We start from the raw sequence: 14,150 nt of genomic DNA on the forward strand, positions 1-14,150 counted from the left end.
TACTGATATTGACACAAGTTCTTGACTTTTGCCCAAGGGCGTAGACGATTCCGTAGAATCTGAGGGGACTGAGGATAATTGTCCCATGACCTGACATTTGCTCGTGAGCGCCAGATTCTGGTTAGGTCTTTCAGTTTGGCTTTCATCAAGATGTTTGTCACTGATGCAAACTGGAGTGAACCCAGAATCCTTTCCTTGGTTCTCCTTGAAGCAAGTTTGTGTCCTAGAAATTGCTTTACTGACTTCGCTATTTCTTTCCTCTTGGCTGATGGAATCGACAGAGTATGGGAGGATGATTCCATTGAATGCCCAGCCACTGAAAGTTTGACTCCGGAGTGAGTCTTGATTTGGTCCTGTTTATCTTGAACCCTAGATATTCCAGGAACCGGATTACTTTCAGTGTTCTTTGTGACATTCCTCGACTGTTGGAGCCCAGATTAGCCAATCGTCGAGATACGCTACTACATAATCCCTTGCGATCTTAGTTGTTGGACTACCACTTCCGACCACTTCGTGAACACCCTGGGTGCTACGTTTGAGACCGAAGGGAACTACCTGAAGAGAATGCTGATCTCCTATCTTGAAGCCCAGATACGGGCGAAAGTGTCTTGCAATAGGGATATGATAGTATGCGTCTGTAAGATCGATAGAGGTGGTGACGGCCCCACGGGAAGTAAGGTCCGTACCTGCGAGATGGTGAGCATCTTGAACTTGTCGCAGCGAATGCCAAGTTTAAACGGGACAAGTCTAAGATTACCCCTTCTTTTTTGTGAGCTTTCTTTGGAACGCTGAACAAGCGTCCTTGAAACTTTAATCTGTTGACTCTCGCTATTGCTCCTTTCTGAAGGAGGTCCTCCGCATACTCCGTCAATTCTTTGGATGGAAGTTGGCGGAAAGGTCTGGGTGGGGGCGGATTCGCCACCCAACTCCAACCCAGGCCTTTCGACACAATGCTTTGTGCCCATTTGCTGAATCCCCACCGTGACGGAAGAGAAACAGCCTCCCTCCTACCTGGAAGTTCTCATTGATGTTGGTAGCCTCCGCGGCCCCCCCCCTGAAGTGTTTTCCTCTATTAAGGGACCTTCCGATCCTCTCTGACGAAAGGATCGCTTACCTCTGCCTCCCTTACCCGAGCGGTCATACTGCTGAAAGCCTGGCCTTCGAACACTTGGTTGAAGGCTGGGGAGACAGCGAAGAGGTGGAAGGTTGAGGCTGGGGGGAAATCACATAAAATAGGCTAGTGATTGGGGCTTGGAGGTAGAGGTTGGGCTGCCTGCACAACGAACAGCCGAAACAGGCCTGGGCAAACCGTTGCTGTTTCTTTTGGTAAGGCTGGAAACGTCTGGGTTTTCTTCTGAGCCTTACCTCTCACCGCTTGATCTTGGCAGTCTCTTTGCAGTGAGACCCCAACGATCCTTAAGGCTCTGGTTAAGCCTTGTAGCCTCTGCCTGGACCTCCTTTACCATTGCATCTGGGAAGAGGTCTGCTCCCCAGATGTTGATGAAAGCAACTTATTCGGTTCATGCCGAATAGTTGCTTCCTGGAGGACATGCTTCCGACAATTTGTTCTGGATGTGGCGAACTCGAACATGTCAGACTGCACCGTTTGAGTCAGTGACTTGGTGATCAGCTTGAACAGTGGCTCGGAACCATAAGAAATGGTAGCCACCTCTGTCATGGCCATGGTGTTGAGAGACCTGGCCAGCCTAGACTTGGCATCAAACTCTGCCTGAATGAGGCTGTCTGGGAGTCTAGGCAGCTTCTCACCAAACTGCTCCATAGCACAGTCTGGTTTGAGTTTGCCCGCAGAAAAAGTGTTGGGCAGGTCTTCCCACAAATCTCCGGTTGAGGGAAGTAAAGGAGATGTAGGGTCCGCCTCCTTTAGCTGCGGTAACGAGTCCCCCTTTTGGGCCGCTGGGATAGTGACCGTAGCAATCTTTGTAAGGAAAGGAAGCGGAGTACCTTCTTTTCCATTGTGAAGATTGTGAATGGACTCTTAAAAGGCTGTATTTCGTATTTGAACAATCCATGTCCTCTAAGCACCTGAGCCATTCTCTTTAGAACCTGGTCACGTGAATAGAGGACTGTCTCTTTAGGGACCTTATCATCTCGCGTCATGGCAGCGGCGGTGAGCCTGGCGTAGCCGATGAACGGCGGTTGGAGATCCTCCGGGTAGAACTCGAAGTCCTCAATCCTTCGAGTTCCACCACTCCGGGATAGAAATAAGCCTGTCTTGGAAGGGGGGCGTATGACGCCACTCTCCAGGGATTGTTCATAGTGAACGGAGGCAGAGAGTCATGTGGTGGCAGCTGAGCTATCCCTGTGCCGAAAGGTGGGGAGTAGCTAGCGGAGCTTGGCTTAGTCCGGCGATAATATTATCCTGGGAGTTGATCCTATAGACAACCGGGAGAACATCTGTTCCATACTGTTCTTGAGAGACCCAACCAGATCCCCCATGTGTTGCAACAGGCCAGCATTGGGATCCCAAAGCCGGAGCTGCTGCGGAGGTGGACGGGTTAGATCTGAACAGGAACCAAAGGAAGTGGAGAAACGGTTTGACTCGCTGGAGTGTGTGATCTCTCTTTGGAGGATCTACTCCTTGAGGATTTGGAGCCGGACCCAGAAGCTCTAGACCTCTCTGCCTGGGGTTTGTAGCCGGAGACTTGCGAGATGTTGACGCCGACGACGTCTTTTTAGACGACGACGACGTCTTACTCAAGGTTTTAACAACCGTTGTCCTTTGACCTTAGGTCTAACAGAAGCATCAGGAGAAGTATAGAGGAGCTCAGCTCCGTAAAGCCTTGGAAGGAAGCTGGAGAGGTTTGCAGGAGTAGAAGATCCAGTGGCGCCCAAGGGAAGCCCTTGGGCGTCCAACGTACTCACCTCGACCAACAGGTCGTCAACACCTACCATCGGTTCAATGTTTAAGTCCAGTGTCGCGACTTCCGACGAGATGTCCTGGCCTGGTTCAGTCAACGAAGCGGCGAGCTGCTGCTGAATTGCCGCCATAGTCTCGGGGCCGCCTCTGCTGGGTCGACGTAGCCGTTGACTTTGCCGCCGGGGAAGATCAGGACCGCCAACCTCTTCTCAAGGATGTAGGGCTGACCCTTGGCGGCGTTCTTCCCAAAACCGCCGACCCAGGCCCGCAGGGTTGCCAGTTGCGTATCTCTAACAGCGGGAGCCTGGAAGAGAGGGTATTTGTTTTTAGTTTTTTAAGTTTAAACTTAAAATTAAAACTTAAGTAAAGGTTAACTTAAAATTATAGAGGATGCAAGATCCCATATAAAACTAGCTTAAGTTTAAGATAAGAGATTAAAATTAAACTTAAGAACCATAACCTTGTAGGGATTGGCTAACGGAGTGGAAATACTTACCCCGTCTAAGAGCTGGCTCACAGATCATAGCAAATTGTGCAGGTCTCGTGAAACCAGACTTGAAGGTTCCCGTGCGGAGTCGCGCATGGAGCATGGGATCGGCAGACTTCATGCCCACAGGGGTCCTGCGGAGCATGGCGTTGCATCCCGGATGCTCACAGTTGGTGGTCTGTAAGTGAAAAGATACATGAGCATCTAAAAAGATATCACTTACAGGCTAAAGGTTAAAAGAACTCCGCTGCATGCCGGAGCGCGAAAAAATTTCGGGCATAACCCCTCCAATACCGCCTGAATAGGCTATAACCACGGAGAGATCCAGTGTGAGCATGCAATGGAGGGAAGGTTTAAGGTAGATTAAATTAAACTTAATATAGTTAAATTAAATACTAATCTTAAAACCTATAAACATGGAACGTACCGGACTAAGTCCGGTGCGTGGCGGAGCGACTTTGTCGCTATATCAGCGCGACGGAGTGGTTAGTAGAGACCAACTGTATGCCGCAGTCCGCCCGTCAGGGTGAACTAGCACCTTTTTTCCACGTGGATGCCGGAGCTCCGGTAGATAAAGAGCCCCGGTAAGGTGGAAAGGGCGAGAGGGCAAACAGACTCGCGCTAGCAACGGGAGCGAGCGGAGTGAACGACGGAGGGGGGAAAGGCCAGTCCCCCCCCCCCCTTAGCCATCCGAGCGTGCCGAGAAGCTGGAGAGGTCGAGTCCAGTCTGGGTCTCGTCCCGTCCCCCTACTCCCTCCGCCTAGGGAGAGAGGGAGGCAGGCCCGGCCGGGTATGTGGAGCGAGCGGTGGGCAGACCACCCTCCCCCCGGCGGCCCTATGGAAGAGCGGGAGGAGGGAAAGATGACTGGACAGGCGTCTGGCTGCTCCGTGATCACGTAGTGACCATGGAGCGGTAACATGAAATACAATGAAACAATACAGCCTAGGATACACAACCGACTGATCAGAGAGATGCTATAGAGAAGCAACCGAACTGAAGAGCGGAAGCATAGTGGACCAATAGGACATAACCTAGGCTAGGTGAAGCCAGACGCCGTACACTAACATAAAACATAATACATAATTAATCAAAATCACTAAACGTAAAGAAAGAAAATAAAACAGTAGGAGAAAAAATCCAGGAGAAGTACGACTAACTCGAAAGAAAGTCTACCATCAAAGCTAGCCGGGGCCGATACTAAGAGCTGTGGCTAGGGTCTGGATGAAGATGCCTACGCAAGGTGAAAAAGACATGCATGCATGACATAAACCCCGTAGGCTGTACCCTTAATATAAAATGGATAACTAATAACAGAGCGTAACAAATTAAGGGAAGGTTCTGGGTATGGAAGACCAAGAACGAACCCGCCACGAGGCAGAACCATGCTGCCATGCTTCCGACCTAGAGCTCGTATTTATACCTAAAAAACGGCAAATATGACTCAAGGCCGGAAAAAACCAACAGCAAATAATCACTGATTACTTAACTTAGCTGCTGCGATGGCTGTACGCTCCATGATGAATAAATCCAGTAAAAAAGGGCACACAAAAAACACAGAGCAAAAAAAGGGCACGTGTTATAACGCTGTGCGCTAACTGAAAAGGATGGCCACCAGAGGCGCAGCAGTCGGCAGCATGGGATGGAGTAGTAGTAGTTGCTGTGGGTCGGCTCCCCTCTTGTGGGGATTTTGTAGTGGGAGATTTCTATTGGCAAGCGGTTCGTGGTAGTGGTCTCACTCGCCATAGTGTTCATACCGACACCCTCTTGGAGGTGTAGCGAGTCAGTTGTACTGACCTTTTCTTTATTTTATTTATTCTCTTGGTTATGTGTTAGTACATTACCTTAGAAATAATGGATTAAAGGATATTTCGCGCAGCGACACGAACTGAGCCCAGAAATATAGGTGTTTTATCCAAAGATATTATGTTACTACCTGGTTTGAAGACTATGGTAAAAGTTAAATTGAAGGAAATGAGAAAACCCACAGATGTGTGTGTTATTGAAAATAGCGAAAAGCTTAGAGGGGTTGTTAGCATGGCATCGGTGAACAGTGTATCCAAGGAAGGGTTTACGTGGTTAGAGTTGGTAAACTGTAATGATACAGTTAGGAGATACCAGAAGAACACATATATATTGGATTTCCAAGATTGGAGTTGTGATAGTGGTTCATTGGCTATCGTAGAGGGGAAACCTGAGTTTTCGGAGGCAGAAATGCAATCAAGGAAACGAACATTTAGAGAACATTTAGTTAATGTGGATTATAGCGAACACGTTGAAGCGATTAGCGGGCTCTTGGCAGAATTTGGGGATACGGTAGCCTTACAAGGTGATAAATTGGGGTTGACTTATGTGTTAGAGTATAAGGTAAATTTGGAGAGTGGCACAAAACCTATTTATATTCCTGCATATCGCATACCTTTCAAAATCAGAGAACAGGTAGAGAAAGAGGTTAATAGATGGGAAGAAGAAGGAATCAATAAACCCAGCGTGTCTCCTTACAACTTTCCCTTGTTAGCGGTGCCTAAGAAAGATGGTTCTGTCCGTGTATGCGTCAATTTTAGACGTTTAAATGAGAAGATGATCCCTGACCGCTACCCAGTCGCGTGCATACCAGATCTTTTTGTTGAAATTGGGGGACATAATATTTATAGCTCAATTGATTTGGCGCAGGGTTTCTTACAGGTCCCTCTTAGTGAGAGTAGCAAGGAATATACCGCTTTTTCAGTATCCAAGGGACACTATGAATTTACGCGAATGCCTTTCGGTTCATCAGGCAGTCCGATGACCTTTACCCGGTTGGTGTACACAGTTTTGCACGGGTTATTGGGCAAAAATGTTTTTGTGTATATGGATGATATTCTGGTCGCAACGGACACGATCGCGCAACACCTGGAAGTGCTTACAGAAGTACTTAGGAGGCTTAGATTAGCGGGGTTGAAAATTAAGCTAGCCAAGTGCTCGTTGTTGAAAAAGCAGATCACATATCTACGCCACTTCAGAAGGGGTTAGAGTAAATGACGATAAAGTCAAAGCAACAGCGAATTTTCGCACCCCCAGATCAAAGAAAGAGATTAAGTCATTCCTGGGTATTGCCGGTTTCTTCAGGAGGTTTGTGAGAGGGTTCTCTAATATAGCAGCTCCCCTAACTGATGTGTTGTGGGAAGACGTTCAATTCTAATGGAAGGAACCCCAGGCGAAAAGTTTTCAAAAGCTTAAGGACACGCTAATGAATCCTCCTGTTTTGAAGTTTCCAGATTTTAGTGAACCTTTTACATTAGTGACAGATGCAAGTCAGGAAGGTATAGGTGCTTGCTTTATGCAAAAGTTCGATGGGAAATTTCATCCTATAGCTTTTTATAGCAGGAAGTTCAGGACAAAGGGCAGCAACGAGAAGTCCATGGCCACCATAGATAAAGAAGCCTTTGCAATAGTGTCGAGCTTAGTTCATTTTAAAATGTTACTGATGGGAAATAGAGTAGAAGTTCTTACAGACCACAAACCATTACTAGATCTTTTTAATAAACCCGATTTGTCGCCAAAACGAGCTCGATGGTTTTTAACTATCAGAGATTTTGATGCAAAGCTCAAATATATAGAGGGCAAATTTAACGTGGTTGCTGATGCTCTCAGCAGGAGTTTTCCCGACACGGAAGGTTTCCAAGTCGCGCAAGTCGCTAGCGAGGCCATACAATGGGATATACCTCTCATAGAGCAAAGGCAAGATGAAGACGAGATTTTAGCAGATGCAAAAGCGTTTCTAAGAGGGGAACTAGTCAGGAAACGTTATAAGTTGCCTTTTTCGGGTTTGGAGTTAGAAGGTAATCTATTGGTTAGGAAAATTAAATATAAGTTGAGAACCAGTGAAAGTAAAGGAGATATGACACAGATCGTAATTCCGAAGGTCCTAATTCCAGTGGTTTTGGATATAGTTCATTGCAGGTTCAGTAGTCCTCACTTGGGAATAGAAAAAATGTATGATGAGGTTCGTGCTAAATACATTTGGAAAAACATGGGGAAAGATGTGGAAAATTTTGTAAGGAATTGTACGATGTGCAACGCATGTAAGCCTGCAAGGACAACTTCATGCAAATTAGGATCGTATCCCTATACCGAGTAGACCTTTTCAGAGAATACATATGGATATCTTGGGGAATTTTTGTGTCTAGATATGTGAACAAGTACTTGTTAGTGATAATAGATGAACTTACAAGGATAGTAGAAATTTTCCCACTTACGCATAAAAGGGCCGAAGAAGTAGCCATAGCGTTTTTCAATGGTATCATTTGCAGATATGGCTCACCCAAAGTTCTATTAACCGACAATGGGAGGAATTTGTGAACAAAACCTTGGAATGTTTAGCCGAAGTCATGGGGATACAGAAAGTAACAATTATTCCGTACAGACCTGAGGCTAATGGGTTGTGCGAACGAGCAAACAGGAAAGTGCTCGAGGCTCTCAGGAAAACTGTAGGTGGTAATGATAAGAATTGGGACAGATATGTTAATGTTGTTAGACATAGTATTAACACTATGGTTAGTGATTCCATTAAAATGTCCCCATTTGAAGCTTTGTTTGGTTGTCCAGCACGAGGCACATTTGATTTGCTAACTATGCCTCATCATGGGGAGGATATGGTCGAGGCATTGGTATCCACAGCGAGAGAGACATGTGTCTCAGCCATAATCTCGAATCCACACCCAGAGATATGGTACAGAAGAGTAATAGTAAAACATCTGATCACAAGATCAATGTCGGAGACAAGGTATTTTTAAAACTTAACGTGAGAAATGAACTAAATTACAAATTAGGCCCGAAGTTTGAAGGTCCTTTTAAAGTCATTGAAGAGAAAATTGGAAACAGATTTGTAGTCTTAGAGGAAAAAACAGGTCGGTCGAGGTTAACACATACCTCGAAATTGAAAAGAATTGGTTGTGGTGATTAATATATTGTTGCTCAATTGCATTTTTTTTCCTTTTTTTTCTTGCTGTCTGTTTTTTGCAATTTGGTGGCGGAATGCTTTGACGGTTTTTTTTCTCTTTTATTTCCTTCTACTGGTTTTTTCCTTATTATGTGCAAATCTGCGGCATTTTGGCGTAAGATTTCAGGGTTAATATTTTACGTGGGAATGTGTTGTAATACAGCAAATGTTTGTTTTAGCTGAGAAACGTGATGATAAACGTGATTATTCCTGTGTGTATGATATTTGAGGCTGAATTTTTGGGGTTTCACGAGCGAATAGATGACATTGGGGTTTTGTATAATTCGGGTAATGTCGTGAGGAGTTAAGATTTAACGACAAAGTTTTTTTTGGAGGGGGGATGATTTTTGTTTTGTTTTGTGTGGGGTCATTAATTAAATGGAGGAAATATTTTTAAATATTTTTATCCCTGGAGTGGTGTTATTATTAAGATGGTGATATATATATCAATATATATATATATATATATATATATATATATATAATATATATATATATATATATATATATAATATATATATATATATATATATATTAATATATATATATAAGGAGATGGCATTAATCCTTGGGGGTGACTTTTTTTTTTTTTTTTTTTGCAGTACATAATATAGAATTGTGAGTTTATCATAGTTTTTTATCCCGAATAGGTGATAATTTTTTTATATAATTGGGCAGTATCGTTTGGGAGAATTATGTCTTCGAGACAAATTTGAGCACCTTGGTCATATCCTAGAGATAGTTCTGTGAGTTGCGAGTCTGACTATGCTGCAGTTCGAAGCACCTGAAGTGTTCACAGGTGGATTTTTTGCTAATGATGCTGTAATGAATCCGGTTGCGGATTTTTCCCTTTGGAATTGATTACTCGGGGATTTGCACTATTCTTGTAGGTGTGGATTATGACATTCCATGGGAATGTATCATGTAAGGGGATTCTTTTCCGGTCGTTTCTGGTCGATGGGGTTGCTACGGTAGTAGATTCCGTAATGGTACACATTCCGTTTTGGGAAAGATATTAAATTATATATGTTTCTTTCCTCTTATGTGTGCTGTGTAATGGGGGAAAGTTCACTTATTATTGTTGTTTTTATATTTTTTTTTTTCTCTTTTTTCATTTTTTCTTTTCTTACGAGAGATGTTGTAATGGGGGTTAAGCTCTAAATAGCATTTTTATTTTAGATAGGAGATATAATTTGTCAGGGTATGTGAGTTAGATGGAAGGGGTGTCCGGCATTATATTTTATAGAGGTTAGTTATATAAACAATAAAAGGGGTCTTTGCTTTTAGACATTATGTGTTCTCTTTTGATAGCGTGTTTGTCATATATGGGATTATTTGTGAGGATTCAGTGGGTAAAGATTATATTTTGTTTAGCGAGGAATTTTTAATATTTGACTAGTAGATTGAGTATATTAATTAATGACAAATTTGTGGGGTAAAGCAAGACTTTAATTATTTTATGACCATGTAGACCTTTTAAATACGGACACACAATGACTTTAGAGAATTCCCAACTCTACGTGATGATGGTGATGGAATCGACTGTGTTCTACAGTATCAATGGTCGAGTCGAGTCTACACACGAATGGTGTTTCTATGGACTGCCTTTGCAAAGGATGAGATGTCTTCGATATATCGTCTCAGGATACGTTCTGGGATAAATCAGGAGTCTAAAGTCTTCGATGAGGCGGGTGCGAGTAGCACTTGCATAGAAGTCACAGGATATTTCCTTGACAACGGGGTGGTGACCACATTTCCTTCAGTAGAAAACATCGAATCGACAGTTTCGCGACAAGAGGGTGTTGGATACACTAACAAGGGTCGCAGACGCTGAATAATGGCGCGTGCTGAGGTGTTTCGAGTTGGTTTACGCACTCGACCTGTGTCTACAAATATTCGTCAAGTGTCAAAATTTCAACGTTCGGTCAATTTTGACTCGACGGACATGGTCGAAAAACCCAATTGTAAGCTAAAACTCTTACACTCTAGTAATATTCAATCATTTACATTCATTTTGCAACAAACAGGAAGTTTCTAGCACAATATTTCAATTTATGGTGAATTTTTGAAAAAAAACTTTTTCCTTACGTCCGCGCGGTAACTCTGCCAAAATCAGAATTTCTTTTATCAGCTAGTCACATTTGTTGTAATGTTTGCACTATTTTATATTAACCGTTACATAAAGTTTTATATATGAACATGTGTGCAATTTCATGTAGAATACAACAATAAACAACCCATGGTTGTAGCTTTTATCAGTTTTGAAATAATTTCCTATAAATCACAATAAATGCCAAAATTTCAACCTTTGGTCAACTTTGACTAGACCCAAATGATCGAAAAACGCAATTGTAAGCTAAAACTCTAACATTCTAGTTATATTCAATCATTTACCTTCATTTTACAACAAATTGGAAGTCTCTAGCACAATATTTTGATTTTATGGTGAATCTTTGAAAAAGCTTTTTCCTTACTGCCACGCAGTAACTCTGTCGAAAGAATCAGAAATTCTTTCATCAGACTGTCGTAATGTTTACACCGTTTTATATTAGCCGTTACATAAAGTTTTATGTATGAAAATGTGTGCAATTTCATGAAGTATACAAGAAAAACAACCCATGGTTATAGCTTTTATTAGTTTTGAAATATTTTCATATAAATAACGATAAGTGCCAAAATTTCACCCTTCAGTCAACTGTGACTCGACCGAAATGGTAGAAAAACGTAATTGTACGCAATAACTCTTACATTCTAGTAATATTCAATCATTTACCTTCATTTTGCAACAAATTGGAAGTCTCTAGCACTATATGTCGATTTATGGTGATTTTTTGAAAAAAGCTTTTTCATTACGGCTGTGCGGTAACTCCGCTAAAAAAAAATCAGAAATTCTTTAATCAGTTTGTCGTGTTTGTCGTAATGTTTGCACCGTTTTATATTAGCCATTACATAAATTTTTATATATGAAAATGTGTGCAATTTCATGTAGAATACAACAAAAAACAACCCATGGTTGTAGCTTTTATAAATTTTGAAATAATTTCATATAAATAGCGATATGACAAAATTTCAACCTTCGGTCAACTCTGACTCAACCAAAATGGTAGAAAAACGCAATTGTAAGCTAAAACTCTCATATTCAAGTAATATTCAATAAATTACCTTCATTTTGCAACAAATTGGAAGTCTCCAGCACCACATTTCGATTTATGGTGAATTTTTAAAAAAAAAAACTTTTTCCTTATGTCCGCGCGGTAACTCTGCCGAAAAAATCATAATTCTTTCGTCAGATTGTTGTAATGTTTGCACCGTTTTATATTACCTGTTACATACAATTTTATATATAAAAATGTCGCAATTTCATGTAGAATACAAGAAAAAAAACCAATGGTTGTAGCTTTTATCAGTTTTGAAATATTTTCATGTAAATCACGATAAGTGCCAAAATTTCAACCTTCGGGCAACACTGACTCAACCGACATGGTCAAAAAACGCAATTGTAAGGTAAAAACTCTTACATTCTAGTAATATTCAATCATTTACCTTCATTTTGCAACAAATTGGAAGTCTCTAGCACAATATTTCGATTAATGGTGAATTTTTGAAAAAAACTTTTTCATTATGTCCATGCGGTAACTCCGCCGAAAAAAATCGGAAATTCTTTCATCAGTTTGTTGTGTTTGTCGTAATGTATGCACCGTTTTATATTAGCCGTTATATAAAGTTTTCTATATGAAAATGTGCGTAGTTTCATGTAGAATACAATAACATACAACCCATTGGTGTAACTTTTATGTTTTGGAATATTTTCATATAAATAACGATAAGAGCCAAAATCTCATCCTTTGTTCAACTTTGACTCGACCGAAATGGTTGAAAAATGCAATTGTAAGCTAAAACTCTTACATTCTAGTGATATTCAATTATTTACCTTCATTTTGCAACAAATTGGAAGTCTCTAGCGCAAAATTTCGATTTATGGTTAATTTAAAAAAAAACTTTTTCCTTACGTCTGCGCAGTAACTGCCGAAAAAATTATAAATTCTTTCGTCAGATTGTCGTAATGTTTGCACCGCATTATATTAGCCGTTACATAAAGTTTTATATATGAAAATGTGTGCAATTTCATGTAGAATACAACATAAACAACCCATGGTTGTATCTTTTATCAGTTGTGAAATATTTTCATAAAAGTAACGATAAGTGCCAAAATTTCACCCTTCAGTTAACTCTGACTTGACTGAAATGGTCGAAAAACGCAATTGTAAGCTAAAACTCTTACATTCTAGTAATATTCAATCATTTACCTTCATTTTGCAACAAATTTGAAGTCTCTAGCACAATATTTTGATTTATGGTGAATTTTTGAATAAAAATTTTTTTCCTTACGTCCGTTTTGGGAGCGATTCCTTAGTCTAATTCAGGTGAATAGAATGACAATTTACAGTCTTTTTGTGGGTCAGACTTAGTTCTTAATGTAACGTCACTTAACCACTTTGTTCCATATCATGTTCAGCTAGTTTGGGGAATAAAAAGTATATTTTTGTATTTACGAGAACTCTATTAACCTAGCTATATCCTAGCCATTGATATAATTTGCAGAGAGATAGTCAGCAACTAAAGGTAAGAGAGTTGTCACTTGTTTTATTTTTGATTAATCAATGCCGATGGCCAAATATGCTCAGCAATATATGTATATAATTTATATATATACATATATATATATATATATATATATATATATATATATTTTAGATATATATGATATATATATATATATATACAGGCGGTCCCCGGGTTACGACGGTTTCCGGCTTACGACGTTCCGAGGTTACGACGCTTTTTCTTAAATATTCAATGGAAAATCCGTCCTGGGTTACGACGCTTGTTCCGAGGTTACGACGCTGACGCTTCCGACGCTCCGAGTTAACGCGCTTTTGAAAAACGCATACTAATGATAAAAATCCTTTATAGTTTACTACAGTATATTAATAAAAATAAGTTTCTGGTTAGATTACAACAAAAATTTTGAGGTTTATGATGATTTTCGACACTTTTTATGTCGTATTTTTCTATGTTTTTTAGTGACGCCTCATATGCAGAACTAGTTTCCGAGCGAATGAATACATACTAGCTTGCGGTGCGCAAAGTTTACATATAACAGTCCAAAAACGCAAATAATGAAAAAAATAATTGCTTGTTTCCAGTAATAATAACAAAACGAAGTTTCTGGTTAGTTACAACGCAAATTCCAAGTATCCAAAGAGAGACATTATCCAGTAATTTGATCAGAGAGAGAGAGAGAGGAGAGAGAGAGAGAGAGAGAGAGAGAGAGAGAGAGGCGTCTTCCGACGCTCCGAGTTAAGGACAGAGAAGTGTTCGTTTCGTTAAACAGCCTCTGACTCATGCCAGTAAATGTTTTTTTGTTTTTTGATACTAATAAAATATAAAGCCTATTTAAAGATACGTTTACTTTAATTAGTCTATATGATACGTAAATAGTAATCAACTGTTCTTGTAGTCCTCAAGATTTGGCAAAATCGAAGTATCCAAGAGACACATTATCCAGTAGTAATTTGATCAGAGGGAGAGAGAGAGAGAGAGAGAGAGAGAGAGAGAGAGAGAGAGAGAGAGAGAGAGAGAGAGAGAGAGAGGTCTTGGCAACAATGGTCTCGGGATTGACTTAACGTTTATTTTCTGAACAGATATGACAGAGAAGTGTTCGTTTCATTAAACAGCCTCTGACTCATGCCAGAAATGTTTTTGTTGATACTAATATATAAGCCTATTTAAAGATACGTTTACT

General features: G+C 40.9%; 1 protein-coding gene across 1 annotated transcript in view; it reads right to left on the minus strand.

The window, feature by feature from the left end:
• LOC135218795 (translation initiation factor IF-2, mitochondrial-like) overlaps positions 1 to 14,150 on the minus strand; it is a 290,814-nt gene that overhangs the window by 52,569 nt on the left and 224,095 nt on the right. The window lies entirely within an intron of this gene.

Source organism: Macrobrachium nipponense, chromosome 1, assembly GCF_015104395.2.
Source record: "Macrobrachium nipponense isolate FS-2020 chromosome 1, ASM1510439v2, whole genome shotgun sequence".
In the NCBI taxonomy this organism is placed as follows: Eukaryota; Metazoa; Arthropoda; class Malacostraca; order Decapoda; family Palaemonidae; genus Macrobrachium; species Macrobrachium nipponense.